We start from the raw sequence: 27,835 nt of genomic DNA, 5'->3' as shown, positions 1-27,835 counted from the left end.
AACGAGTTGTTATTTCAGGATTTCAGGAGCAAAGATGCTCTTCTATCAGCTTGAATCAGTCGGCCCATTCTCCTCTGACCTCTAGCATCAACAAGGCATTTTGCCCACAGGACTGCCGCATACTGAATGTTTTTCCCTTTTCACACCATTCTTTGTAAACCCTAGAAATGGTTGTGCGTGAAAATCCCAGTAACTGAGCAGATTGTGAAATACTCAGACCGGCCAGTCTGGCACCAACAACCATGCCACGCTCAAAATTGCTTAAATCACCTTTCTTTCCCATTCTGACATTCAGTTTGGAGTTCAGGAGATTGTCTTGACCAGGACCACACCCCTAAATGCATTGAAGCAACTGCCATGTGATTGGTTGATTAGATAGTTTCATTAATGAGAAATTGAACAGGTGTTCCTAATTATCCTTTAGGTGAGTGTATTAGAGTAACATTTCTACCCAGAAGTCATCACCACTAAATTTACAAAGCATACAACATACACAAGTTAAAATAGTTTTATATGATCATGCCATATTTTCCTATGTACACTTAGCTAGAAAATCTTACAATAACCAGAGGTTTAGACTTCACCCTATTTAGGCTTGGTTGACACTAAATGGAAATTCCCTAAGTACACTTGAAATAATACCAATTACGGTAGTTAGTCGGAGCTCTAAAGTCTCAGTCGGTGTGCCCCATGCTCCACTCAAAACCGGCTTTAGTCCGCTGCTAACCTGGTCGAAGATTTGCGGAAACAAGGACTTAACGTAATTGTGGCAGGGTGGAGGGCGGGGCCGGGTCGTGATCATACACACCCGGTCACTTATCAGGCTAATTAAGCCTCCTAGAGGGATAAAGGCCAATGACAGACGGTGGTGCGACGAGAGAGAGATTTATGGACATGTCCATCATGTGTGTGTGTTTGTCTTTTAAGTTTATCATTAAAACTATTATTTATATTGTCAAGCCGGTTCTCGCCTCCTCCTTCCTATTGACTCACTTTACAGTAATCTACTAAAGGCAATAGTTTCAGAGTAAATCAGAATAAAATCAAATGTAAAAATTTATTTACTAGGTAAAATAATAAATTAATCAATTCCAATTAGACAATAATAAGTCAAATTTAGACATTTTATCAAATCATAAGAAATTCAAATTGCAATTCCCTTATATAAACTACACACAGTAAACTGTGTAGGATCGTCTGACTACAGAGAACCACAAACAATGTGTCACATTTCCTTAAATACCCAAACCATGAACAAAGGGTATTTTGGGAGTGGTTAGGTTTGGAAGTCCTGGGGACATACCTCATTAACATAAAGGCAGGGATAGGGACAGACCTCCAGAATTATACAGCATTTGGCAAAGACCTTATAACTTTGTTACCAACAGATTTATCAACATGGGAAAAATAACATATACCAGTCACACTGAGACATTTTAAATGACAATATGCCTAGTCACATTATTTGTATACATCAGACATTATATTTTGCTGCATGTGGCTCTTAGGTGAGTTTGAAGTGATTCTGAGCTGAAGGGGAAGGAGGAGTAGAGGGGGGCAGATGTTTGTGAGTTTTAGGAGAATTGGCCTAAATTGGCCTGAGGTGAGATAGAGGTCAGATGTGAGATTTGTTTTATTGTCCTTGCTCTGATATGTTGACACAGGTGAAAATGTTCTTCTGTGTCAGAGTTTATATGGACTTGGTTCTCGCAGAGTTCTTTGACTTTTACAACATCTTGATGTCAGCCTTACAGTGTAAATTGACGGGTCCTTAAACAAGCCCTCATAATAAATCTCCAACTGATTTACAAATTCACTTGTGAAATGGATTTGCTGTGAAATGTATGCCAATGATTGTCTTATGATCAATAATATGGTAGTAAACAATACATGGTATTCTAAAGCCACTTTTTGTATTGTCTTATCAATGATTAAGAATGTAATGCATTTTAATTATCTTAATATTTTTTATTTATATATCTATCTATATCTATCTATCTATCCATCTATATATATATATATATATATATATATATATATATATATATATATATATATATATATATATATACACCTACGCCAGACGTCTCGGATGTGTTGCGTCATAAAAATAAAATGTTTACGTCACTGTGTCAAGTCAAATATAATTTAATAATCAATCTTTAAACAGATCTTGAGATCCCTTAGATCGCATTTGCGCTCCTTCGAGTGTTTTGAACGCAAGATTGTAACATGTGTTTGTGGTGATCTGCCTACTGAAGTATTTTCTTCACTATATAAACTGTGCGTTGCTCATACAGCTGAAATTTCAGCAGTAAACAGGTGGTACTACAAGCTTGCATTTCTCAGGAATCTTCCTTATTATGGTCCGTGGGCATGCGATTAATTGCTTAAATTTTTTTAATGCTTTATTTTTTGTAAAATTAATCGCACTGAATTAACGCGTTAAATCGACAGCCCTAGTTTTTATGTAAGTTTTTGAGAGATCAAATGTTTGGTGATTTTGTATGTGTGAATAAAAAGAGAGACTGGTTTGTACTGAAAAATTCGCCTGTGGGTATTTCCAATGGATCATCCATCATTCATTTATCTTCACTCATCCTGAGAGATATCAGTATTTCTCCTTACAAATAAGAACTATTTAAAGAAATGATAACACTCACTGTAGTTTTTCCAGTTTACAGTGTGAATCCTCCAGTAGAGCAGCTAGCAGTTTCGCTCCTGAGTATCCTGGTTTATTGCAGTTCAGATTCAGCTCTCTCAGATGTGAGGGGTTTGATTTCAGAGCTGCAGCTAGAGCAGCACAGCCTTCCTCTCCAACACCGCAGGCAGACAGACTGCAGAAAGAAGAAAAAAACCCTTACAGTGATAGCTCCTTTTCTTCTCTAGAAGAGCAATTGCCAAGTCTTCCTACATAAAACTGAATTTGAAAACAGTATGCGTATGTTTGTATGATTTCATTCACATTTGGCTGATCCCATGATATCGGTGGGATCAATGCTGGGGGGACTTCTGTGTGAAGGCAAGCCAGTGCCGGTGTTGTGCCTAATTCTGACTGCCCGAGAAGGGTATAGCTGCAGGCAAAGCTCCATAAAAGGCTGTGAGCACCAGATCGCCATTAAAGATATAGGGAGCCCCTAACCATACCCTTTCATAAGTCAAGTCAAGTCAAGTGGTTTTTATTGTCGTTCAACCATATACAGTTAATGCAGTACACTGCGAAACGAGACAACGTTCCTCCAGGTCTATGGTGCTACATAAAAACAACATGGGACAAACACAGAACCACATGAGACTACACAGACTAAATAACATTTCTACATAAAGTGCACATGCAAACATTGTCATATACCAGTATAGTATCTGTTTATTATGGGCAGAGTCATTTTCAGCATCTATCTAGATTCTAACTCCCTCATTCTTCTGCCTGGATACACAGATAGTCATAAAAAATAGGTTTGGTGGGTTAACACGGTGTCATATTCACTGTTGTCTTTTGTTTTTGTACTTTTATATTGAAATTCTTGATTTGTTTCCTGTTTCCTGCATTAGTTTTGTAGTCCTTTGTAGTTTTATTCCTTGATTGGTTCTCCCTGATTATTTCTCATTCCCTGATTGTTTCCCCAGGTGTTAATCGTTCCCTTGTGTATTTAAGCCCTTGGATTCCCCGTTTCCTGTGTCAGAGTACGTACATTTAATTTTAGAGATGTTCATCTCTGAGAATCCTCTTAACGAGCCAGCACCCACGCCTACCACGGCCAACAAGCCAGCGCCCACGTCTGCCACGGCCAACGAGCCAGCGCCCACGTATGCCACGGCAAACGCTCAACAAAAAAATGCTCAACTGAAACACGTTTGGTGAGCAGACATTGTTCCTAAAGAGACAGTATACAGTTTTAGTGCTTGTTTACATATCAATGTAAACTATGTAAATAATGCAAATTATTAATTCAAAAACAAACATGTAAAAAATGTGTGATAAATGTGTAAACATGCATATATTTAAAGGGACAATAATACATTATGAATACCTACAAAATGATACCATATGCAATTTCCATACATATTATTCTTAGAATAAAGAATTGTAAATTTACAAAGCTAAAATGTGATTTAAAATTATCTTCAAACATGTATCTGTAGAATGTTGCAATGCAGTGTACATATTGAAATTGTTGTATGTAAATGCAACAGCATCAACTAATTTAAAAATACCAGTCATAACAACTATAATCTAATTATATTCTTGTGTGTATCAAAAAACAAACAAACTACAAATCAAATTCTTTCAAACATACACACTGCTTTATTGCTTATGTTTAAAGGCTATTTGATGGAACTGTATATTACTAACTTTCACTTTTGTAAGCTACATCCAACAAACTCTGCAAAGATTTCAGGCATTTCTGGCTCATGCTGCTATATCTGTTCTTACTCATCTCAAATATGTGGTGCGCTCTATTCAGAAGTGATCCTCCTTATACCCTATTCCCTTCAAATACTTCACCCTCCACTGTGAGAGCTTTGGAGGGCTGAAAGGTTTGTGGTCATTTTATTTGATTGGAAATTCAGTTTGGAACAACACTACAGGTTGGCTATCATTATTATTACTCTCAACCAAGTGCCCTGCTATGGCATCATTTTTGCTTTCAAAGTTGCCACAAATCCCGAAACTACATTACATTGGCAGGATGTTCAAATGAGCTGAGTTTGATTGGGAATCCTCATGCTTTTCTTCTGACTGTAAGACCTGCAAAAATGTCTATCTAAAAGCAATTAAAACTATTTAAAACTTTTAGACAAGGTGTAATGCTTGAAGAAAAAGTCAAGAAAGCTGGCAGAGATGAGAGCAGGGAATTATGGGAAGTGTAGTCCGGGAGAAGATGACAGGGGAGAAACACAGGCCAGACAACAGTGAATCGTGACATAGCCCCCCTCTAAGGATCAGATTCAAGACACTCCCCCCCAAAAAAAGAAGAAAAAAATAAAATAAAAATTGTCTATGTAATGTGGGGAAAAAAAGGGAAAACAGGCAGTACAAGGGGGCACAAGAGGCAAGGGGATGAGGGGAATAGGGCAAAGACAGGGAGGCAGGGCCAAGATGGAGCCGGGGACCAGGGAGACCAGAGCAGGTCAGGTGGATGGCTAGGAGACCAAGGTGACCAGAGCAGATCTGGGGGACGGTCTGGAGAGCAAGGGGATGACCTCAAGGTGGGGACCGGGTCTGGAGGCCTGGGCGACTGCCGCAGGACAGGGACTGGGTCAGGAGGCCTGGGAGGCGGCACAGGACGGGGACTGGGTCAGGAGTCCTGGGAGTAGGTCACAGGACAGGGACTGGGTCTGGAGGCCTGGGAGGCAGCCACAGGACGAGGACTGGATTAGGCGGCCTGGGAGGCGGCCACAGAACGGACAACAGTGAATCATGACACAAGGTTTTGTCAAACTACGATTATAGTTTGTCTCGACAAACTTTACGTATCTGGTTTAATCAATGCTTTTTCAAACACTTTTGTGTGAAAATAAAATATCAATATTTTATTTCCCCCAACCACCTGAGCCAAGTTATTTGCTTGTAATGTAGGAAGAAGTGATTTATCTACAGGAGTCTGCAGTTGCATGTAAGTGTATGTTTATTTAATTGTTTCACTTTGTTTTAGATTATTATTCATTGCTAGATTTGTGCTGTTTGTTAACTGTGTTGAACTTGTGTCACTTAAACGTGTGTGTGTGTGTGTGTGCGCTAAATAGTTTTTGACTTGTCCTAGGGAATTCACTGTTAGGTTTAGAGTTGTTTGTTTATTGTGTATAAAACTAGCATTATTTGTGTCTAAACAGTGCTTCACTTGTTTTAGAGTATTTGTTATTGCTAAAGTTTAGCATTTCTTTTTTGTTTTTTTATTTTTATTTTTTCAAATATTACATTAATAACAATGAACATCAAACAAAACACAAATGGGAAAGGAGGAAAAAAAAGAAAAGAGAGATACAATATAAAACGGTTAGAAAATCATCTCTTTCATATCAAATCATTTGGCACTATTTTTATATAATTAAAAAATGGTTTCCAGATTTTATAAAATAATTCACCCATGCCCCTCATTGAATATGTGATCTTCTCTATACAGCAGCAAACCTCCGACAACCACAATCCAATCGATACATCAATGTCTGCTTTCCATTTCAAAGCAATACATTTTTTAGCTATTATCAACAACATTTCAGTAAGCTTAATTGCTTGATTATGTCGGAGGTTAGAGTTGGTAACATGACCTAATAAACACACCTCTGGGTCCATTGGAAAATCAATTATTGTCTCAATCCGGACATACAGCACCACATCGAGACCGAGCCGGGCGTGGTGGTACGTTGCCGCCCCTATCGCTTACCCGAACATAAAAAGAAAATAGTGCAGGAGGAATTGGATGCGATGCTCGATATGTGGGTAATAGAGTAATCCCACAGTGATTGGTCCAGCCCGGTTGTTCTTGTTCCCAATAGCGATGGGTCTGTGTGGATTACAGAAAAGTCAACGCGGTATCTAAATTTGACGCGTACCCAATGCCCCATGTTGATGAACTGCTCGATCGGTTAGGTACTGCTCGTTTTTATTCGACCTTCGATTTAACGAAGGGTTATCGGCAGAACCCCTTGACACCAATGTCCCGTGAGAAAACAGCCTTCACTACGCCGTTCGGATTACACCAATTTGTGACACTTCCTTTCAGTTTGTTTGGGGCACCAGCCACGTTTCAGCGTCTTATGGATCGGATCCTCAGACCTCACACCGCTTATGTGCAACATCTGAGGGCCGTCCTGAGATCGCTGCGGCGGGCGGGGCTCACAGCAAATCCTAAGAAGTGCGCGATTGGGCATTTTGGAGGTACGGTATCTGGGGTTCCACTTGGGTCATGGCCAGGTTTGTCCCCAAATTGACAAAACCATGGCGATAGCGACTTGCTCTAGACCCAAGACCAAAAAGTGGGTGAGGCAGTTCCTGGGGCTGGCTGGCTATTATAAGAGGTTTGTGCCTAATTATTCGGATGTCACCAGCCCGCTGACTGACCTCACTAAAAAGGGGGCTCCAATGGTCGGAGCAGTGGCAACAGGCGTTTATGCAGATTAAAGCAGCACTTTGTGGGGGGCTGCTTCTTCATGCACCTGACTTCTCTCTCCCTTTTGTATTGCAGACGGACACTTCAGACAGGGGACTGGGGGCCGTACTCTCACAGATGGTGGAGGGGGAGGAGCGCCCGGTGCTGTACATTAGCTGTAAGCTCTCCTTAAGGGAGACTAAGTACAGCACCATGGAGAAGGAGTGTTTGGCCATCAAGTGGGCGGTCCTCACCCTCCGTTACTACCTGCTGGGGCGGGCCTTCACCCTCTGCTCGGATCACGCCCCACTGCAGTGGCTCCACCGCATGAAAGATACTAACGCCCGGATCACCCGTTGGTATCTGGCCCTCCAGCCCTTTAAATTCAAGGTGGTCCACAGACCGGGGGTGCAGATGGCTGTCGCTGACTTCCTCTCCAGAAATGGGGGGGGTGGGCGGTGGGGTAATGTGGCAGCGGGGGCGTGGTCAAGCGCCCGTCCGGGAGAGAAAAGCGGTAAGGGCGCTTACACCTGAGCCAAATTATGTCTAACACCTGTCTCTAATTTCAGTGAGAACGGGGAGAGCGGCATAAAAGGCAGCCAGAGGGCCTCCATGGGGAGAGAGAGACTGACTTGAGAATTACTGTGTGTGTGTGTGTGTGTAATGAGAGCTATCTTTGTAAAAGTGCTGTGTGCACATCCGGATTGAGACAATAAAGAAACTTACCTCTGAGCCACTGCTTCAAGTGTCATCCCTTGGAGGAGATCTTTTACACTGGTGTAAAAAATTTAACTGGATCAATCTATACCTAGAATTCAAGTTTGAGGTGACCCCATCTTTACATAATTGACCACACAGGTCCCCATCTATTCTTACCCCCAAATCCTGTTCCCATCTACTTCTGGGTTTATCTGGGTCAGCTGAAGGCTGGCTTGAGATCAGAGCTTCATATATTCTAGGTATTGTTTTATATAGTGGTTTATTAGAATAGCAGAGTTGCTCAATACATGTCAAATCAGGTATTTTAGGATAAGTTTTTGCTTTGACCCTTAAACAATCTCGTAATTGCAGATAACTAAAGAATTCTTTATTACAAAATTTATATTTATTCTTTAACTGTTTGTAAAGGGTGTTCTTTAAAAAATTATTTAACTGGGTGTGTAGAATCACGACCCAGCCCCACCCTCCGCCCTGTCACATTCCTCCCTCATTCTCTCAGGTCGGGGAGCCCCTGGCATGACGTACACCCCCCCTTCTTTCCCTGGGGAGGGCGTGCCTTACGCCCCTTCTGCAGGCAGGTCATCCCCACCTTACCTAATCTGGGAGGGGACAGGCAGAGGGAAACAATAATGATTAGGGGATGAGAGGGAAAAGGTCAACACGGAGCGGCAGTGGGACAGAAAGAGGAGAGAGAAAGAGAACAAAAAAAATTAATGGAAAGGAGGAGGCGAGAACCGGCTTGACAATATAAATAATAGTTTAATGGAAAAACTTAAACCAAATGACACAAACACACACATATGATGTACAGCTGCCCGTAAACGCTCTCTCTGTTGCACCACTGTCTGCAGTTGGCCTTTCTCCCTCTCAGAGGCTTGATTAGCCTGATAATGGACCAGGTGTGTAGAATCACGGCCCATGCAACTGATCCACCTCCACCCAGATGTCCGCTCAACCGGACATTTGTACCACCAAACCTGCGAGAGAGGGTAATTCGTTGGGTACATTCCTCCACGAACTCGGGGCATCCTGGTATTACCTTCACAGCACGCCTGCTGAGAAATCGATTCTGGTGGGAAATGCTGCAGATCGACACTACCACTTTCGTGAACGGTTGTCATACCTGCAACATGGCAAAGACCCCAAACAATCTCCGGCAGGTCTGCTTCAACCTCTGCCCATACCACAACGACCATGGTCCCACATCGCCGCCGACATCGTGACTGATCTGCCAGTCTCTCAAGGTCATACCACCATCCTAACCGTCATTGACCGGTTCTCCAAAGCATGCCGCTTCATTCCCCTAGCAAAGCTCCCATCAGCCTTCGAAAACCACGGAGCACCTCTTCCATTACGTCTTCCGTTATTACGGGCTCTCCGAAGATATCATCTCGGACCGGGGTCCCCAATTCACCTCCAGGGTTTGGACAGCATTCTTCCGCTTATTAAACGTCAACATCAGCCTCACTTCAGGGTACCATTCTCATTCGAATGGTCAGACGGAGTGACTGAACCAGGAAATCACCAAGTTTCTACATATGTACTGTCAACGCAACCAAACCGATTGGAGCCGTTTCCTTCCCTGGGCCGAATATGCACAAAACTCGATCCTCAAACCCTCCACCAACCTAACACCCTTCCAGTGCATTTTGGGGTACCAACCCCCTCTGTTCCCCTGGTCAGGCAAACCATCGGATGTTCCCACGGTGAACACCTGGCTCCAGCGCAACAAGGCCGTATGGGATCAGGCCCACGTCCACCTCCAACGAGCCGTAAACAGATCAAGGGAACATGCAGACCGACATCGTCCTCCCTGTCCCAACTACGCTCCGGGACAGTGGGTGTGGCTCTCAACTCGCGATCTTTGTCTCCGCTTACTCTGCAAAAAACTCAGTCCCTGGTATGTGGGTTCCTTTAAGATTGTAAAGAAAATTAACTCTGTGTCATTTTGCCTCCAACTACCCGCTAAATACCGCATTTCTCGTACCTTTCATGTCTCGTTGCTGAAACCGGCCGGTGGTCCGAGGGCTGAGGAGGAGGACGTGAACCCCAGCCCCCCTCCCATGATCGTGGACGGTGAAGAGGTGTTCCTGGTGCGAGGTATGCTAGACTCCAGATGTCAGCGAGGTCAAATCCAATACCTGGTGGACTTTGAGGGGTACGGTCCGGAGGAGAGATCCTGGGTCGGAGCAGATGACATCCTCGATCCCAACCTCATCTCGGCATTCCACAGGATCAACCCAGAGAATCCGGACCCTCGACCACGAGGTAGACCCCGACGTCCGTCGCGCCCTCGCGTCAGGAGCCGCTCACAGGAGGGGGACTCTGTCACGAACACCGTGAAGGTGCCTCCTCAATCGGCCACCGGAGATCTGACTCACCTGAGTATTGACTTTAAAGACTACATTTCCCATAAGCCTGTATACCTGGCCCTATTACACCACAGCTGTTCCAAATCATCATCACTCTATTTAAACCATGCCTGTTTGTTCATTAATCGCAAAGTCTTGTTTGCCCCGGCTACATTTCTGAGCATTATTATTACTACTACCGATCTTCTGTGTTTTGAGCTTGCCCTGTATTCTCATATTGCCGTCTGCTGCCTGCCCTGATCTCCTGCCTGTCTGACCACGAATACTGTTTACCTCTGATATCCATGTTTGCTCATTCTTTGCTCCACGCATGTATTAACTTGAGTCTGTTTTCCTAATAAAACCGCATATGGATCCCAACCAGCCTGAGTCCTCGTTACACTGAACATATGCATCCATTGTCAGGAGCACAGCACAAACTGCTTGCATCTAGTTTAATTACAGCCAAGAAGTTACTCCTGTTGTTCTGGAAGAAAAAGGAGGCTCCTACTGTCAAGTTATGGCTTGATGTCTTCTACTTTACATTTGGAGCAAATTAGATACTGTTTGAAGGGAAAATTTGAGCAGTTTGACAAAATCTGGCACCCTTTCAGCTGTTATCTTGATGGAAACCATGTGGATTAACGCATCATTTTGTTAATATAACGCTTTAACACTCTTTCATCATACCTTTTCAGGTCAGAGTAAATAGGTCAGGTATGGGATGGTTTGTTTATATATATATATATATATATTTTTTTTTTTTTTTCTTTCTTTCTTTTTATTATTATTATTTTTTTAATTATTATTATCTGTAAGATTGTAAAGTCATCTGTTTAAAAAAAAAAAAAAAAAGAAATACCATCCAGTGCAAGATAACACTTTTGCAAATATTAACTTTATATCCAGAGAAAGTGCTATATAATTGTAACACCGGCTGTAAATTAGACAAAGAGTCTGTGGGGTTAGTGAGAAATAAAAGAATATCATCAGCAAACAATTATATTTTATGTGTTTCAGGGTCGATTACAAAGCCCTTTATATCAGGATTGAATCTAACAGCCTCAGCTAAAGTTTCGATAGCCAGGGCAAAGAGATCTGGCTTAGGGGGCATCCTTGTCTACATCCTCTGTAGAAAGGGATTGATTCATTTTGCCTTAGGGGATTTATAAAGTGATTGAATTAGGTCAATATATGCAGCTCAAAATCCAAATCTTTTCAGCACTTCACAAAGGTATGACCACTCGACCCGATCAAAAGCCTTTTCAGCATCAAGAGAAACTACTAGTCCTGGTATATGTTTTCCTTTAGCAGTATGAATGACATTACAGAATCTCCTCAGATAAATTGCCTATAGTTGTAAGATTATATATGCAGAAGAATTGAAACAACATCTATCTAGATCTAGGAAAAAAACTGCCTTTCAGTTTGGAATGTTTCAACGTCTTAAATCACCGGCCTTCACAAGAACCCCCACACCAGGCTGTTCTTTGTAAAATTACAAGTACCATCAGATTTGCACAACTCTTAAGACATTTCATCTTTATCTAGCCTTGCTAGATAATGCTGAAAATCACTTTTAACTGTGGTAACGTTTGCACCTGACAAAATAATGATTACAGACTGATGGAACTCTTTAAAATGTGTGTAGCGATATGCAATCACCTATAATTCACAAATATAATCTTTAATTCTGTATGATTTATCTCATTCTACTAAGAATGGTAACTATAAGGTTTAACTTGATAAAATGCAATGATGTGTAAAACCAATATGATTTTGTAACCAGAGATTTTCATGTTTTATTACCTACACGTATAACATCATGTTTAGTATTTAAACATTTGTTTGTGTATGAAGAAAAATCTGATGACAATGAATATCATGCCTCTTGTACCATTCTCAAGATAGAAATATCATGATTAAACATGCACTATTTTTGAGCGGGAAATTCTTAAGAGTCTGAAACAAAGGACCATAACTCAACTATCGGAAAAGACAGCCCAGTTGACCACGTGATTGTGAAAAGTCACTTCTGATTGGCTCTGGACACTTTTGGGGGATGCGGACAATCTCAGTTCAAATAGATCCAAACAGGAAGAAGTCTTGCTTTTGTCTCTTCATCTCAGGCTCTTGTCTCTTGCGCTTGCTCTCTTCTGCTGCGCTTGCTCTCTGCTCTTCGCCTCTCTTCACTCTTCTTCGGCCTGCATGTGCTTCGTCTGGTCGCTCCGCTAATGGCCAGGTCCTCCCATGTGAGATCCAAGGGAACTGGGGACTTGATGTCCTGAGAAGGAGTGAGAAGGCCTCGCTTCACAGTTAAACTAATTCATACAGACAATAAACTCGATCAAAAAGAGATCAAAACATCGACAGAACAAACTTTTGACCAAGAACCAAGCCACACAAAACGGAAGTACATCTCAAATATTGTGCTAAAAGTGCCGGTGTATTAATAAAATAATTTGGGTAATCCGATAGCAAATCGATGTAGACTCAAAGAAGGATAAATGGTTCTTAAGGTATTGTCAACAGACCCCGTAGAGTTCATCTTCACTGTTCTTATCAGTTATTACATATTCTGTCACTTTTCACCAACCTGTCTCATGTATATATGTGTTAGATTAGATTTATGTTTAGAATAGTAATACGGTTTGTCTGTGTTCAAAGATGACTTGACTGTGGTGTATTTTGATAAATAATCTCATCCCTGTTTCTGAAAGATTTAGCTTCTAAGCTGTACCTAAATACATGCGATATTATTTTCCATAAGCCATGAGAATAATATCAGTCCAATAAGTGAATTAATCATAATTCACTTATTAAATCTAATTCCTTACAGTAGAAAATGTGAGCTGATACAGCTATACGTTGTATTACGATTTCAATGGTGGAGAATCTATTAAAGGGTAACTAAACACCTGCTCAGAGTCTGACTCCACCCACTAGAAATATCTGAAAATGCAGGAAAAGTGGGCAGACCCCGGCGGGGATAGAGGGAACGAACCGAAAGGGGCTGAGCGGGGAGGGGGCACCTGAGACTCGTAGTGACGAATTAATTGACAGCTGCTGTCAGACTCTATGTTATTATTATTCCTCACACGGTCGCAAGATGACATGTAGATGAATCTGGCGTGGTGAGCTGGAACCTGCTTACGTCAGCTGTCACCGCTTACGTCACGAAGTACCGCAACAGCCAATAGGAAAATTCAACTGCAGTAGCCACCGTTCAACCTGAAGAGGGCAGCACTCAGATGTTTTTACACCATATATTGTAGAATTAAAACACTTTATACACAAATGTCAAAAAAATTACTTGAATCAATGACCAGTACTAATAAAGCCCCATGCTTACAGATCATTAACTAAAAAAAGTTGGTTTAGGGTTTAGTTACCCTTTAAGACAAATAATCTGGTTATTTGTTATTTATCTAATTTATTTATTTATTATGTCAAACGCAACTAATTCCATTACACATTTCATTACCTAATAAGGTACAACAAGGACAGTTTAAGCCAGTCCATAGCTCACATATTTCGAGACTCTAAATTCCCTCCTAAATTTAGCATGCGTGCAAATTACCCTACATACTGTCACGATGGTGGATGAAGGCAGACACAGGACGAGGATCTATCTGCAGCAAGGTTTATTAAAAATAAAAGGCAACACAAAAGAACACGAACAAAGGAAACATCCACAATGGGAAAAGGTAAACAAAACACTAAAGGCAAACAAAGGGTTAACATAACATGGAAGGCATACACGGGGATAACTGCGGTGAAAACAACGACGGAAACATAGGAAACAGGCATCTACATACAACATCTAAAGACCGACAGAGGAATGGAGAAATAAACAGGGTTATATACACAAACACAATGAAGACTAAACAAGACACAGGTGAGAACAATGAAGAGTGCAGGCAGTGAGAGAGGCCAGGAATTGTGGGAATTGTAGTTTATACACAGACAGTGAAACACGGACCGGGCCACAAGGAACGTGACATGGAATGTGAGAAGTGGCGTGTGAAACAGACAACACGGGAACGTGACATAGCCCCCCCCTCAAAAGGACCGGATTCCAGACGGTCCTAAGAAAAGGAATAGAAAAAATAAACAAAGGTTCAAGGACAGGGGGCCTGGACAAAGGGGAAAACAGACAGACCAAAGGGGCCACAAGGGACACAAAGACAGACTAAGGGGGCATAAGGGACACAGAGACAGACCAAGGAGGCACAAGGAACAATTAGGCAGTCCATGGGGGAAAAAGGGGCAATTAGGCAGTCCACGGGGGCACAAGGGGCAATTAGGCAGACCAGGAAGGCCGAGAGGGCAAGCAAGCAGGCTCTGGGGATGTGTGAAGAGAACCGGGTCAGGTGGCTTGGGGGGCATCCACCGGGTAGGGACAGGTTTATATGGCCCGGGAGCTGGCCCCAAGGCAAGGGCCGGTTCTGGGGGCCTAGGGGGTGGCCGTAGGGCAAGGGCTGGTTCGGGGTGCCTGGGAAGCAGAGCCATGGAAGGCGAAGCCGCGGAAGGTTCGGGAGGCAGAGCCGTGGGAGGCCCAGGATGCAGAGCCATGGGAGGCCCGGGAGGCGGAACCGAGGGAGGCTCGGAAGACAGAGCCGAGGAAGGTGGCACCGTAGGAGGCTCTAGAGGCGAAGCCCTGGAAGGCTCTGGAGGCGGAGCCGAGGGAGGTGGCGCCATAGGAGGCTTTAAAGGCGGAGGCCTAGAAGGCTCCGTAGGCGGAGCCAAGGGAGGTGATGGCTTAGGAGGCTCAGAAGGCGGAGCCGAGGGAGCCACTGGAGGCGGAGCCGGGGGAGGCTCAGGAGGCGGAACTGAAGGAGGCTCTGGAGGCGGAGCCGAGGGAGATGGCGCCGTAGGCGGCTCTAGAGGCGGAGCCCCGGAAGGCTCGAGAGGCTTGAGAGGCAGAGCCCTGGAAGACTCGAGAGGTTTGAGAGGCGGAGCCCTGGAAGACTCGAGAGGTTTGAGAGGCGGAGCCCTGGAAGGCTCAAGAGGCTTGAGAGGCGGAGCCCTGGAAGACTTGAGTGACTTGAGGGGCGGAGCCCTGGAAGACTCGAGTGACTTGAGGGGCGGAGCCCTTGGAGGCTCAAGAGGAGCCCATGGAGGCTCGGGAGGCTTGAGAGGCGGAGCCCTAGGAGGCTCGGGAGGAGGAGCCCTGGAAGGCTCGAGAGACTTGGGAGGCGGAGCCCTAGGAGGCTCGAGAGGCGCTGGCTCTTGGTAGGTCCTGGCTACTGGTGCTGGCTCTTGGACGGTCATGGCTGCTGGCGCTGGCCCTTGGACGGTCATGGCTGCTGGCGCTGGCCCTGGGACGGTCATGGCTGCTGGCGCTGGCCCTGGGACGGTCATGGCTGCTGGCGCTGGCTCTCGGACGGTCATGGCTACTGGCGCTGGCTCTCGGATGGGCATGGCTACTGGCGCTGGCTCTTGGATGGGCATGGCTACTGGCGCTGGCTCTTGGACGGTCGAGGCCACTGGGACATGGTCAGGGACGGTCGAGGCTACTGGCGCTGGCTCAGGGACGGTCGAGGCCACGGGCGCTGGCTCAGAGACGGTCGAGGCCACGGCGCTGGCTCAGGGACGGTCGAGGCCACGGGCGCTGGCTCAGGGACGCCGACGGTCGAGGCTACAGGCGCTGGCTCAGAGACGGTCGAGGCTACAGGCGCTAGCTCAGGGACGGTCGAGGCTACAGGCGCTGGCTCACTGACCTCTGGGGCGACAGGCTCTGGCTGGTTGACCGTGGCTGACGAGGGCAGCGCTGGCATCACAAGGGGTGGTTCCTCTGGCGCGAGTTTCCTCAGAACGAGGCTCACGTACTCCCTCCACAGGAGCTCTCCGGGTACCGGCGCCTCTCTCCACTGGGATGACGGTAACCCGACCCAGTAGATGGACTTCAGGGCATCGTCGTCGAGCCCGGTGTGGATGGTGACCGTGGAGAAGAGTCGTGAGTACACACGGACGGGAAGATTTGCCCGGGCCAGTTCGAGGAAAACCGCTGCTAGATCCATTTGGCGGTCGGTCTTTCTGTCACGATGGTGGATGAAGGCAGACACAGGATGAGGATCTATCTGCAGCAAGGTTTATTAAAAATAAAAGGCAACACAAAAAAACATGAACAAAGGAAACATCCACGATGTAGGTCCTGGCTACTGGCGCTGGCCCTTGAATGGTCATGGCTACTGGCGTTGGTCCTGGGACGGTCATGGCTACTGGCGCTTTCTCTTGGACGGTCATAGCTGCTGGCGCTGGCTATTGGACGGTCATGGCTGCTGGCGCTGGCCCTTGGGCGGTCATGGCTGCTGGCGCTGGCCCTGGGACGGTCATGGCTGCTGGCGCTGGCTCTTGGACGGTCATGGCTGCTGGCGCTGGCTCTTGGACGGGCATGGCTACTGGCGCTGGCTCTTGGATGGTCATGGCTGCTGGCGCTGGCTCTTGGACGGTCATAGCTGCTGGCGCTGGCCCTTGGGCGGTCATGGCTGCTGGCGCAGGCCCTGGGACGGTCATGGCTACTGGCGCTGGCTCAGGGATGGTCGAGGCCACAGGCGCTGGCTCAGGGACGGTCGAGGCCACGAGCGCTGGCTCAGGGACGGTCGAGGCCACAGGCGCTGGCTCAGGGACGGTCGAGGCCACGGGCACTGGCTCAGGGACGGTCGAGGCCACGGCGCTGGCTCAGGGACGGTCGAGGCCACGGGCGCTGGCTCAGGGACAGTCGAGGCTACGGGTGCTGGCTCAGGGACGGTTGAGGCTACGGGCGCTGGCTCAGGGACGGTCGAGGCTACAGGCGCTGGCTCACTGACGGCCGAGGCGACAGGCACTGGCTCACTGACCTCTGGGGCGACAGGCACTGGCTCACTGACCTCTGGGGCGACAGGCTCTGGCTGGTTGACCGTGGCTGACGAGGGCTCAGGCTCGTTGACCGTGGCTGACGAAGGCTCTGGCTCGCTGACCGGGGCAGGCGTGGGCTCTGGCTTGCAGACCGGGGCAGGCGTTGGCACTGGCTCGCAGACCGTGGCAGGCGTGGACTGGAGAGCGGAGGTTTTCCTTCTCCTCCTAAACTTTATGTGCTTTCTCGCCAAGCTCATAATAATGCTGATTAGAACTAATAATAGCCCTCTCTGCCTGGTAGATGTTCATTTTATTATTCTCCTTTTTTTTTGTAATTCCCTATAAAGTTCCTTGGACTGATCCTTATGATATATTTTTTCAAGTGCTGAGATTCTAGCTTATTCAAATTACATTTTTTGTTTTTATTAACCCCTTAGTATATGCAATACATTGACCCCTAAGATAAGCCTTTAATGTGTCCCATAATATAAAGCTATTGGTACAAGAAGGTTTATTTGTAGAAGTAAAAATATCAATTTGCTCTCTTATAAATTTATGGAATTCAGATTGTTTAAAAAGAATAGGATTTAGTCTCCACCTGTAAGTCCCTCCTGTTTTCTCTGGGATGGACAATCACATTACAAGGGGAGAATGGTCACTCAATAAACTAGGGAGATATTCATCAACCAACACACGATATAAAAGTTGGGCGGATAACAAAAAATAATCTATACGAGTGTGTGTGTATCATGAGGATGTGAATTAAAAGAGTAATCTTGTGGATGTTCCTGTCTCCAAACATCAGTTAGATTGAAATATTTCATAATCTATCAAGTACATTGTCTAGACAAAAGTTTAAGTCTCCACCTACCAAGAGTGGGCCTGATGATTGAGCAATTTGAAGGAAAATCTTTTGTATAAACAAGTGATCATCAATATTTGGAGCATATATATTTAACATTGTCCACTGTTCAGAGTACATATGCCCTTGTATCATTACATATCGTCCTGATGGATCAAGTACAGATTTTGTAACCGTAAAAGGGGTATATTTATTTGACTTAGAATTAAACGAAGACACAAACACTTGGCCCACCCACTCTCGTTTTAATTTTTTATGCTCAGAGTCTGTTAGATGCGTTTCCTGCAGGAAAACTATTTCTGCCCTCAACTTCTTAAGGTACATATAGACTCTTTTTCTTCTAACTGGACTATGTAGACCCTTTGTATCAAATGTCACAAATTTCAAAGGCTTTATCATGTATAATCTATGTTATCCAAATCACCATATAAAATGCCCTCATAAAGAATTAACACTAAACAGATCGATCCACTATCACCACAGATTTGAAATGTTAACATGTATCTTTCAAAAAAGCAAATAGACAAAAGAAAAGAAAACACATATATACACAAAAATAGCACTAACATAGCTGCTGAACCAGAACTAAACTTACAAAAAATGTAAGCGAAAAAATACAGGCACCCACCTTCACTCCTCAAAGGAAGTGGGGAAATAAACTAAAATCGAAATACCCATCCAAATGAAATCACGGATGACGAAGGATGATCAGGTGAAGTTTCCAGAGTAATCAGTCAGCAAAATCGCTCACCCGGTCTGTACTAACAAATAATCGCTGAGTCAGCTCAAACTGGGACGAATATGGGACCATATCTGTCTCAAAATACAGCAACTCAGCAACGTCCACTGCTACTCGGTCATGTTTCGACAGGAACTTCATTGCTTCGTCCAGTGTGTGACAGATCCGTATTCCACCACCCTCCATAAAATTACAATACGAGTGGGATATACGAGATGACGTTTGACATTCTTCTCCTTTAATGCCTTGAGTGCTGGAATCATTTCTCTTCTACGGCTCATCAAATCTGATGAGAAATCTGGATAAAAGCTGACTCTCTTCCCATCAACGGAAATTGGAGCTTTATCACGGGCAATACGTAGGATACTTTCACGGTCCTGGAATCTCAATTCGAATCAGAATGGGCCTACATTCCCATATGTTTACTCCACGCATAACATGTGCCCTCAAGCACATCCTTGTTATCTGTTACAGACAGTTTACACAATATAGACGCAGGACACAACGCAACAGCTGGGGGCCCAATTGAAGGGGCCTTTGTTTAGGCTTTGGGGCCCTTCAATTGGGCCCCCAGCCTATATTAATAATAAAAGGTGCTGTAAAAAATATGTAAATGTATCCAAAAAAGATTTCACTCCCTGAAAGATATTAATGAAATAAGTGTCATGAGATATCTCACCAGTCTCTTTGACAGCTGAAAGCTCTGTAAGCAGTAAACAAAAATGTGTCCACGGGTCACAGTCTCTGATGCTCTCTGGCTGTCAATAATTTTGCGGATTCTCATATATTAATTGCAGCGAAATATTGAGGTTTAATTCCATTTTTATGACATGTTGCTCATAGCAGCTGTCAGTTGAGGGCGCTATTTTGATGCTGTTGTTTTTGACAACCGTTTCTGCTTGCCGTCTGTCTCATAAAGGTAATTTTGTATCTTTGGAGTAGAGATAGATCCCTTTTTAAAGAGGGAGTATATCTAATCCAATGGCTCAGCTTGTTAAAATTCTAGCACCATTGCTGTAATCAGGGATTTTGAAAAAACCCTAAAACAAGTTTGTAGAATTACAGAATATTATGTTGTCTAGCCAACATAACTACATTTGAAATCTTTCCTTCACATGTGCTTTTGTGTTTATGTTCAAAAAACTATTTATGAGAGAAACAAGAATTGTCTCAGTGTTTCCCAAACTGTGGTATGCGTACCCCTTGGGGTACGTGAGGTGACGATGGGGGTACGTGAACAAATTTCTGAGATTTACCTTTCTTTTAATTCCATCCCAGTCTAAAAGAACATTTAAACTAAGTTCATGTATTTCTCACTGACAAAAGAAAAATGCATCTACTTATGCACTTGCACTTATCAGTCATCCACAATTAAATTTTTATGTTTTTCCGTTATTTGTATATAAGGTGATGGTATAAATCCATAAGCTTTGATGACAGGTATCAAATGTCACTCTCAGTAGTGCTCCAAAATAATATTCCACATTCACACATTAATATTCACTCACAGCAAAGAGCCCTGTTATTTCATTGTAGCATGATGTTTTTTTTTTTTTTTCAGCAAATGAGACCAATCTTGCTGATAGTTTCAAATGATACATAAAAAAGCACCTTGAGCTCGAAGGCAATGCCGTACCTGCAACGATGCAAAATTCCTCACACAGTACCAGCATTTATTCTTACGTACTGGCAGCTCTTATAAAGTGCTGGTATGGTGTCCTGCTCCCGTGACACAATGGGGGGAGTTCACAAGTTATCTTTCACACATCTCGTTAATCAATAAGCCATTTATTCAATGTGTATATGATAAATATAACATGTACAAAACATATTCAATATAACATGTTTTATACAAGGAAGGGAGCTGTTTTACAAAGATAATTGTTTTAAATATTCAGTACTTATTTAAAAAAAATTATTGTGTGAATTTCTTTGTGTTAGCAAGGGGATAGCCCTATGTGAAAGGGTGTTGAATATTTGGAGGGTTTGGGAACCACTGGTACAAAACACAGTATATTGGTTGAGAAAAAAAAGATTTTGATCTAGTCACGTCAACCATTTCAAAATTCAGTTAAAAATGTTGTTACATACTGTAATTTCTCCAGTTTACAGTGTGAATCCTCAAGCAGAGCACAGAGTAGCTTCACTCCTGAGTATCCTGGATTATTATGGAGTTCAGATTCAGTTCTCTCAGGTGAGAGGGGTTTGATTTCAGAGCTGAAGCCAGAGCAGCACAGGCTTCCTCTCCAATACTGCAGTCAGACAGACTGTTGAGAGAGAAAAAAGCATTACAGTGATAACTACAAAAGTTGTAAAATCTCTTCAAAAGAAAGAAGACAATCAGTAGAGAATAGGCCTATTTTGAAAGTCTTTTTACTCAATACTGAATCTAAAAGTGTGTATATTAAGGAAAGAAAGGGACCTGTGGCAGTGATCCGCTGGTTAGTCCAGTTATGGGTTAGGGTTATTCAGACACATAAAAATGTTTTCCTCCCCAATTTGGAATGCCCAATTCCCAATGCGTTCTAAATCCTCATGATGGCGTAGTGACTCGCCTCAAGGTGGTGGAGGACGAATCTCAGTTGCCTCCGCATCCGAGAACGTCAACCTGCGCATCTTATCATATGGCTTGTTACTGCCATACCCTCATCAATCTCCCCATCTCCAGCCATCACCAGCTCCAATTCACTCATACTCTAATCAGCCACACCTGTTCCCAATCACCTCATCAAGGACTCTATATACACTCACCTAATTCACCCAGTCTGGATTGAGTCTAGTCTCAGATCACCGTCCCTACTAACATCCCCTATATGTTTTGTAATGGAAAACTCTACTTTTGTGAGAGCTGCATCTGTGCCGCTAGGTGTCAGTATAGTCAAAGATCACTGCCATATCAGATAGCACAACAATATCACAAAAATATACTGAGAGCTTTGTTGCATTTACAGTGCTTGCATTTTGCGAGGCTGAAATTTAACCTTATATTTTTAGGCATTGAATATTTAATTTAGAAACATTTCTAAACTAATTTCATTTCTAAAATATTCAGTAAATTTGAAAAAACAATCTATATTTTTCAACAGGTAAAATTTTCCCCACTCTATTTCGCTTCCTCAAATTCAGTGGTTCAAATTCAGTTGGAAATTTAACCTTCCACATCTGGCAACTGCAGGAAAAGCAGCAGAGTACTGATGCACAATGCAATTGTGGAACAATGCAATCAGGTGTTGACGGCTGAAGATGAAAGCTACAGGTAGAGAGAACAGCTGTGTATGCTTTGAAAGTTTGTTTTTCAATTTGAAAAAAATTGAGCATAAAAGGAGAAAAATTTGAAAATTAAATAAAATTATTTATTACAATAAAAATAATACATTAAAGAATGGAAAATTAATTAGGCCTAAATCAAACAATTGCCTACCTTTGTGCACAAATTTGTACAAAATGGACGTATGATGTAGTATTAAATTCAGAAGAAATTTTGCCAATATTATACTGTATTTACGGGGGAAAGTTGTATATCTTGGTGCGTCTTCCGACATTCCTTCTCTAACACTGAAGGGCACTGTCATGCGCATATTGTTATGTATTGATGTCACCGGTATCAGTTTGGTCGCAAAGCGCAGATCTCTGCTTAATCAGTGAATATTTGTAGATTTACCCTATGTTTGCGCTTCCACTGCCCGATTGTGCAAATGATATAGGTAGAGTTGGGGTACTTGAGTTCGGATTAGAATCTGAGTCATGAGTCCAATTTTAATGGACTTGGACATGTCACGGACTCAGATACATTTTTTACTCCACCTTGACTCAGACTTGAGCCTTTTGGACTCGGGATATTTGTCAGAGTCCCTGGTATTTGTGATGCAATGACAAACAAGCAAAGAAATACGTAACATAGAGTGACCATACATCCTCTTTTTCCAGGACATCTCCTCTTTCATAATGATGTGCTCTCTACAGTTAGTAAGTACTATCATACATTCTGTGTATTTGACACCTTCACATCAGTTTTCACGCATATATCTCCTTACGTGTGATTATTCTGTCTGAGTGCGACAGCACTCACTCTTTCAAAGTACTCTCTCACTCTCTCACCCATGTATGTGCTCTGTGTGTGTGCACGAGAGAAATCACCACACAAGCTCAGCCACTATCATCCAGAAACATCAATAATGCAACTACACTTTTAAAAGTACGTTCCCCAAAATGTTCAGTTAGAAAAGTCAGAAAATACAATGAAGAACAGAAGTCTCTATTCACCTATTATTCATACTAAATATAAAGTGAAAAGAACAACACCTTATCTCAAGGAGAGTTTGTCATAAAATCTTAACTTTAGAGAAGTAGGCTACACATGGATACAGTAGGAGGACTGAAAAGTGTGAAGTGTAGTAGAATAAAAATACTGTAGTAGAATAAAAATACTGTAGCGCAGAAGAGGGCGGGGCCAGGCCAGAATGATGCAGGCCCGGACCCCAATCAGCCTGATGAGGCGAGCAAGGGATAAAGGCAACCTGAGATGGCAGTTCGAGAGAGAGAGTGAACTACAGGCAGCTGCCCAGTTTATCATTAAACTTTATTTATATTGTCAAGCCAGTTCTCCCCTCCTCCTTTCACTTATAATACATTTACATTGGTGCCACAACTGGGAGGCAGGAGTAATGCTGTCTTAGAGTCCTTGACACTGCCGTCCACCAAGGGGAGTGACTCTGCCATCCGCCAGGGGACGGAGTATCCCGACCGTCCAGACGAGGGGAATGGCCGCCATCCGCAAGGAGGGACTGGACTCCCCGACCACCTGGAGCTAAAGAGCCGCTGCCAGGGGCAGAGGAGTGCAATGCCGACTGCCAGAAATCACGGAGGGGCGTTCTGCCACTGGGGCTCGGAGGTTTGACTCTGGTCTGCCCGGGGAGGAGCAACTGTCTACCGCCAGAGAGGGTAGAGGAGTGATCGAGGACCACGCGATGGGCTCCTCAGCGATGGGCTCCCACTGAGGCAGCGCAGGGAAGAGCGTGGGGCCGGACCAGATTACGTACCCTGAACCCCAATCAGCCTGATGAGGCGAACAAGGGATAAAGGCGACTGGATATGGCAGTTCGAGAGAGAGAGAGAACTACAGGCAGCTGCCCTGTATGTGTTTATGTGTTTTTGTTTAAGTTTATCATTAAACTTTATTGTCAAACCGGTTCTCTCCTCCTCATCTGATCTTTTCTCTTTATATTTTCTGTTTTATTTTATGGGCATTATTAAATGTTTTAATATGACCATTTATTAAAATGGTATTAAACACATTCAATGTATTTAATTACATTATATTACATTACAATACATTACATGTATTTCACCCATAATTTATATAAAACTAAACTAAATTGAATGGACAAATTGAAAATGAAGTAAAAAAAACTAAAATAAAAATTTGAAATAATAATAACTCTGGTTGTAATGACTAATGCAGCTTTCACTTTTATTAGTCTATGTTTGAGTGGAGGGGAAAAATCAACAAATATCAATGAAATGTGAAATGTCAACAGAACACAATAAGAATTGTGTTGAAGACAGTTTTGTCTTCATACATCTAAAGCATATGCTTTCATTCTGAAACCAATTAGAATTTCTCAGCAGGAAACTAATCATAAAATGTGAATATGAAATGCAACAGAGGAGTTTTTGTTGCATTTATATTGACAAATAGATTTTCTTAGCTGTGAAGTTTAAAAAAAGCTTAAAATTTTAATTCAGATTCATGAACAGATTAATTCGGACACGACTCGGACTTGGCCTGTTATGGACTCGAGTCTGACTCTGCCCCTTTTGGACTCGGACTAGATTGTTTAAAGAATTTTGTAAAATATTTGTGGATATGGTTTATGTTTAGCATTGATGACATGTCACCCATTAAATTCAATAAATTTTAAAATTAGGTTTCATTTTGCAGTTTATTTTAACCTGGCAAATCAACTTGTGCACTCATATGCTCCAAAGCCCTGGCTTTCAAATATTGGCTAGGTTTACCGAAGCACTAAGTTGGACGTTAGAAGCACTTAAGTAGAACTTAATCTCTAAGGTGCGTTTCCCAAAAACATTGTTATCTAAGTAGTTCATAAAAACTTTTGTAAATTAACAAGAGCTTTGAACCTCTTAAGTCCATTAAGTGCAACTTAACATATCTTTCTGGCATCTTTCACAGTTTATCAAAGACAATGGAACATTTCATAAATTGTATTCTTTAGTTCATAGGAAAGCCATTGTAAACTAATCGCTATGAAATCAATAGGCAGCCTCCACAGTCTGTGTATGCGACGTGATAGGTCTAAATTTAGCCTTCTTTGATAAGCATAACTGTAATGGTAAGACGATAATACGGTAAGACCGTTAAAAAAGACGATATGTTCTTATTAAACAGATTATTTAAGAAGACATATGTGAGTAATGTGATGTGAGTAAAGTTGGTTAACAAAGGAGATTAGAGAGAGAGAGTGTGTAATGAGAGATTATCTCTCTCTCTTCCTCCTTCTCTTCCTCCAATGAATGTTTCAAAATATGCTCGCCTATAGTCTTTTTACAAGGCAGTAACAAATTGCATTATGCACAAAGGCAGTAAGGCTACAAGTAGCCTACACAGTGCCTCGCACTCTAACCAGATGGTCTATTAACATTTAGGCTGGTCTATGAGTAGTTCAATCCTGATGACTATCATTTTAAACCTGTTCTGTGTGCATTTGTTCAGTTTCAGCCAAAGCAACAAAACTTTAGGCTATGTGAGAGCCCCTTATGATTCACATTGCATGCATTCACATTACATGCATTTATTGTGTCACTTTAATTCATCTCTATGATTGAACATCAAAACATCTGAAACTCCATATTACTAAAGCCACCATGCGGCGTGATAGGTCTAAATTTACAAGACATATATACCCCCCCAGAGTATAAAGTTATATTACTCTCCTTTGATAAGCATAATTGTAATGGTAAAACAATAATATGGTAAGATGGTTAATAGAAAGACGATATGTTCTTATTAAACAGATTAGTTAAGAAGCCATATATGGGGGGACCTGGGTTGCTCAGCGAGTACTGACACTGACTACCACCCCTGGAGTCGCGAGTTCAAATCCAGGGTGTGGTGAGTGACTCCAGCCAGGTCTCCTAAGCAACCAAATTGGCCCAGTTGCTATAATGTGGTTCGCTCTCGGTGGGGCGTGTGGTGAGCAGGGTTTTTCCTGCATAGAGAATTACTAGGCGGCCTCCTCCGGCTGTCTAAAAAACTCTGGTTTGTGTCTTAACACTAACAAGCATTGCACTCGGTGGATTGTCATTTGTAACTGCAAATCTCTGCAATAATAATAAAAACAATTCCATTGTCAAATAGTTGCTTGATGTCATTTAATGTAACTTGAGATCATATAAAACTATAATGATGACGCGAGATGAGAGGAGCGCTGCAGCTCGAGTGTCTGATAGAAACAAAGATGACAGCTTGGTGATCCCTTGAAGATTATTTCATACTTAATTAAAGTTCATATAATATGGGAGCGTGCCATGTAAATAAACAAAAACTCCAAAACTGTCATTTTCTGTGCAGTCAGAGCCGCTTCAACCAGTCGCGGAAGAGACCCAATCTGAGCGGGAGTCAAGACCTGGAGAGATTTAAAGTTCCACCAGCTGATGCACACTCTAACACGGCAACGCTCGTCTCTCACCACTGCTGTCTGCAGCTTGCAATGTCATCATCATGAGATCATGATGATTAGATCAATTTTATGTGAAAAATAACACTAAAATGACAACAATAAAATGCATGTGTGTGTATATTTATATAGGTTTTGGATAGACTAAATTGACAAATGCTTGTCAATAATACTCTTATGGCAAAAAATGCTTACAATGTTCAGTGACTAAAATGTCAATATGACTAAATGTTACTAAAACTACATTAAAATGCCCAGAGTTTGTCAACTAAAACTTGACTAAAAAGTAGATAAGATTGACTAAATATGATAAAAACTAAAAAGCATTTTGACATTTGACACAGGACTAAAACCAAATGAAAAAACAGATGAGCGTAATTGACACTATTGTTCAGTTGCCAGGTCATTAGAAGTGTATTAATGCAAAGCCAACATTTACGTGTTCTTAACATCACGGTTTTGATCAGCATGGTACCACCTCTGCCTCAATTTGAACCAGGAAAAACCCTGAAGAGTTGTGCGTGGATGCTATGGTGGATGGCATGAAGTCTCTACACGCGCTATGTCTCTGTGGTAATGCGGAGGCAACTGAAATTCGTCCCGGATTGAGGAGAGTCACTACGCCACCAAGAGGACGGATTGGGAAATGGGCATTCCAAATTGAAAAAAAAAAAAAAAAAAGTATTCAACTTCGCTAGTTATTTTTAGTACAAAAAAAATACATAATATTTAAGAATTTTTGGGAAGAAGAAGAAAGTTATAAGTGCTAAATCTGTTTATAAACTAAAACGTGCTGTGCTTGGCACAATGGAAGCCTGCAGGACACAGCATCATGGGCACAGCAGCTTGCATAAAAGGAGCCGTTCATTCAGGTACGAGGGATCCGTCTGAACACGTTTAACAACTGAACAAAATTCACTTCTTTTTAAAGAGGCCCTATCATGCTTTTTGGGATTTTACCTTTTCTTTAGTGTGTAATGTAGATGTTTGTGCATTTAAAAGGTCTGCAAAGTTACAAAGCACAAAGTCCATGCAAAAGGGATTTATTCTCTCCCACAGACAACACTGCTCAAGAACTACAAAAAATGGCTGGATTGTAGTCCAGCTATTTCTTCCGTAAAGTCACTATGTAACACATTTGCATAATGCCCACCAAAGGGCTACGTTGGCCCACCCTCAAACAAATGTGAACAATTCACGAAAGCAAAACCTTGCTCTGAAAGCAAAACCTCTTTGTCTGGACTTCCAAAGGCAAACAAATTGAAGAATTATTTAGCAGTAATCACAGCCAATGCCGGATTTTCAAGATGGTTACTCCTGAAAGATGGTGCAGGTAAAACTTTGTTGGGACAATCTTGCACATCAGGATCACAACCTGTAAATACGCTTTATTATTTGTGGATTTATATGCTACAGAGAATTCAAATGCAGAGTTTTGTGTTGTAGCTATGGTGTACACCCAGTGCACAGCTCTAGGCCTCTGCTAACCTGCTAGCTAATGGTTCTCGCTATCCGTGGGGCACGTAGGGAGTTGT

The 27,835-nt window shown here is 42.9% G+C and overlaps 1 pseudogene; it reads right to left on the bottom strand.

Moving 5' to 3' along the window:
• LOC127649405 (NACHT, LRR and PYD domains-containing protein 3-like) overlaps positions 1-27,835 on the bottom strand; it is a 50,575-nt pseudogene that overhangs the window by 13,581 nt on the left and 9,159 nt on the right.

Source organism: Xyrauchen texanus, chromosome 9 (genome assembly GCF_025860055.1).
Source record: "Xyrauchen texanus isolate HMW12.3.18 chromosome 9, RBS_HiC_50CHRs, whole genome shotgun sequence".
Lineage (NCBI taxonomy): Eukaryota > Metazoa > Chordata > Actinopteri > Cypriniformes > Catostomidae > Xyrauchen > Xyrauchen texanus.
This window is presented reverse-complemented; position numbering and strand designations above follow the sequence as displayed.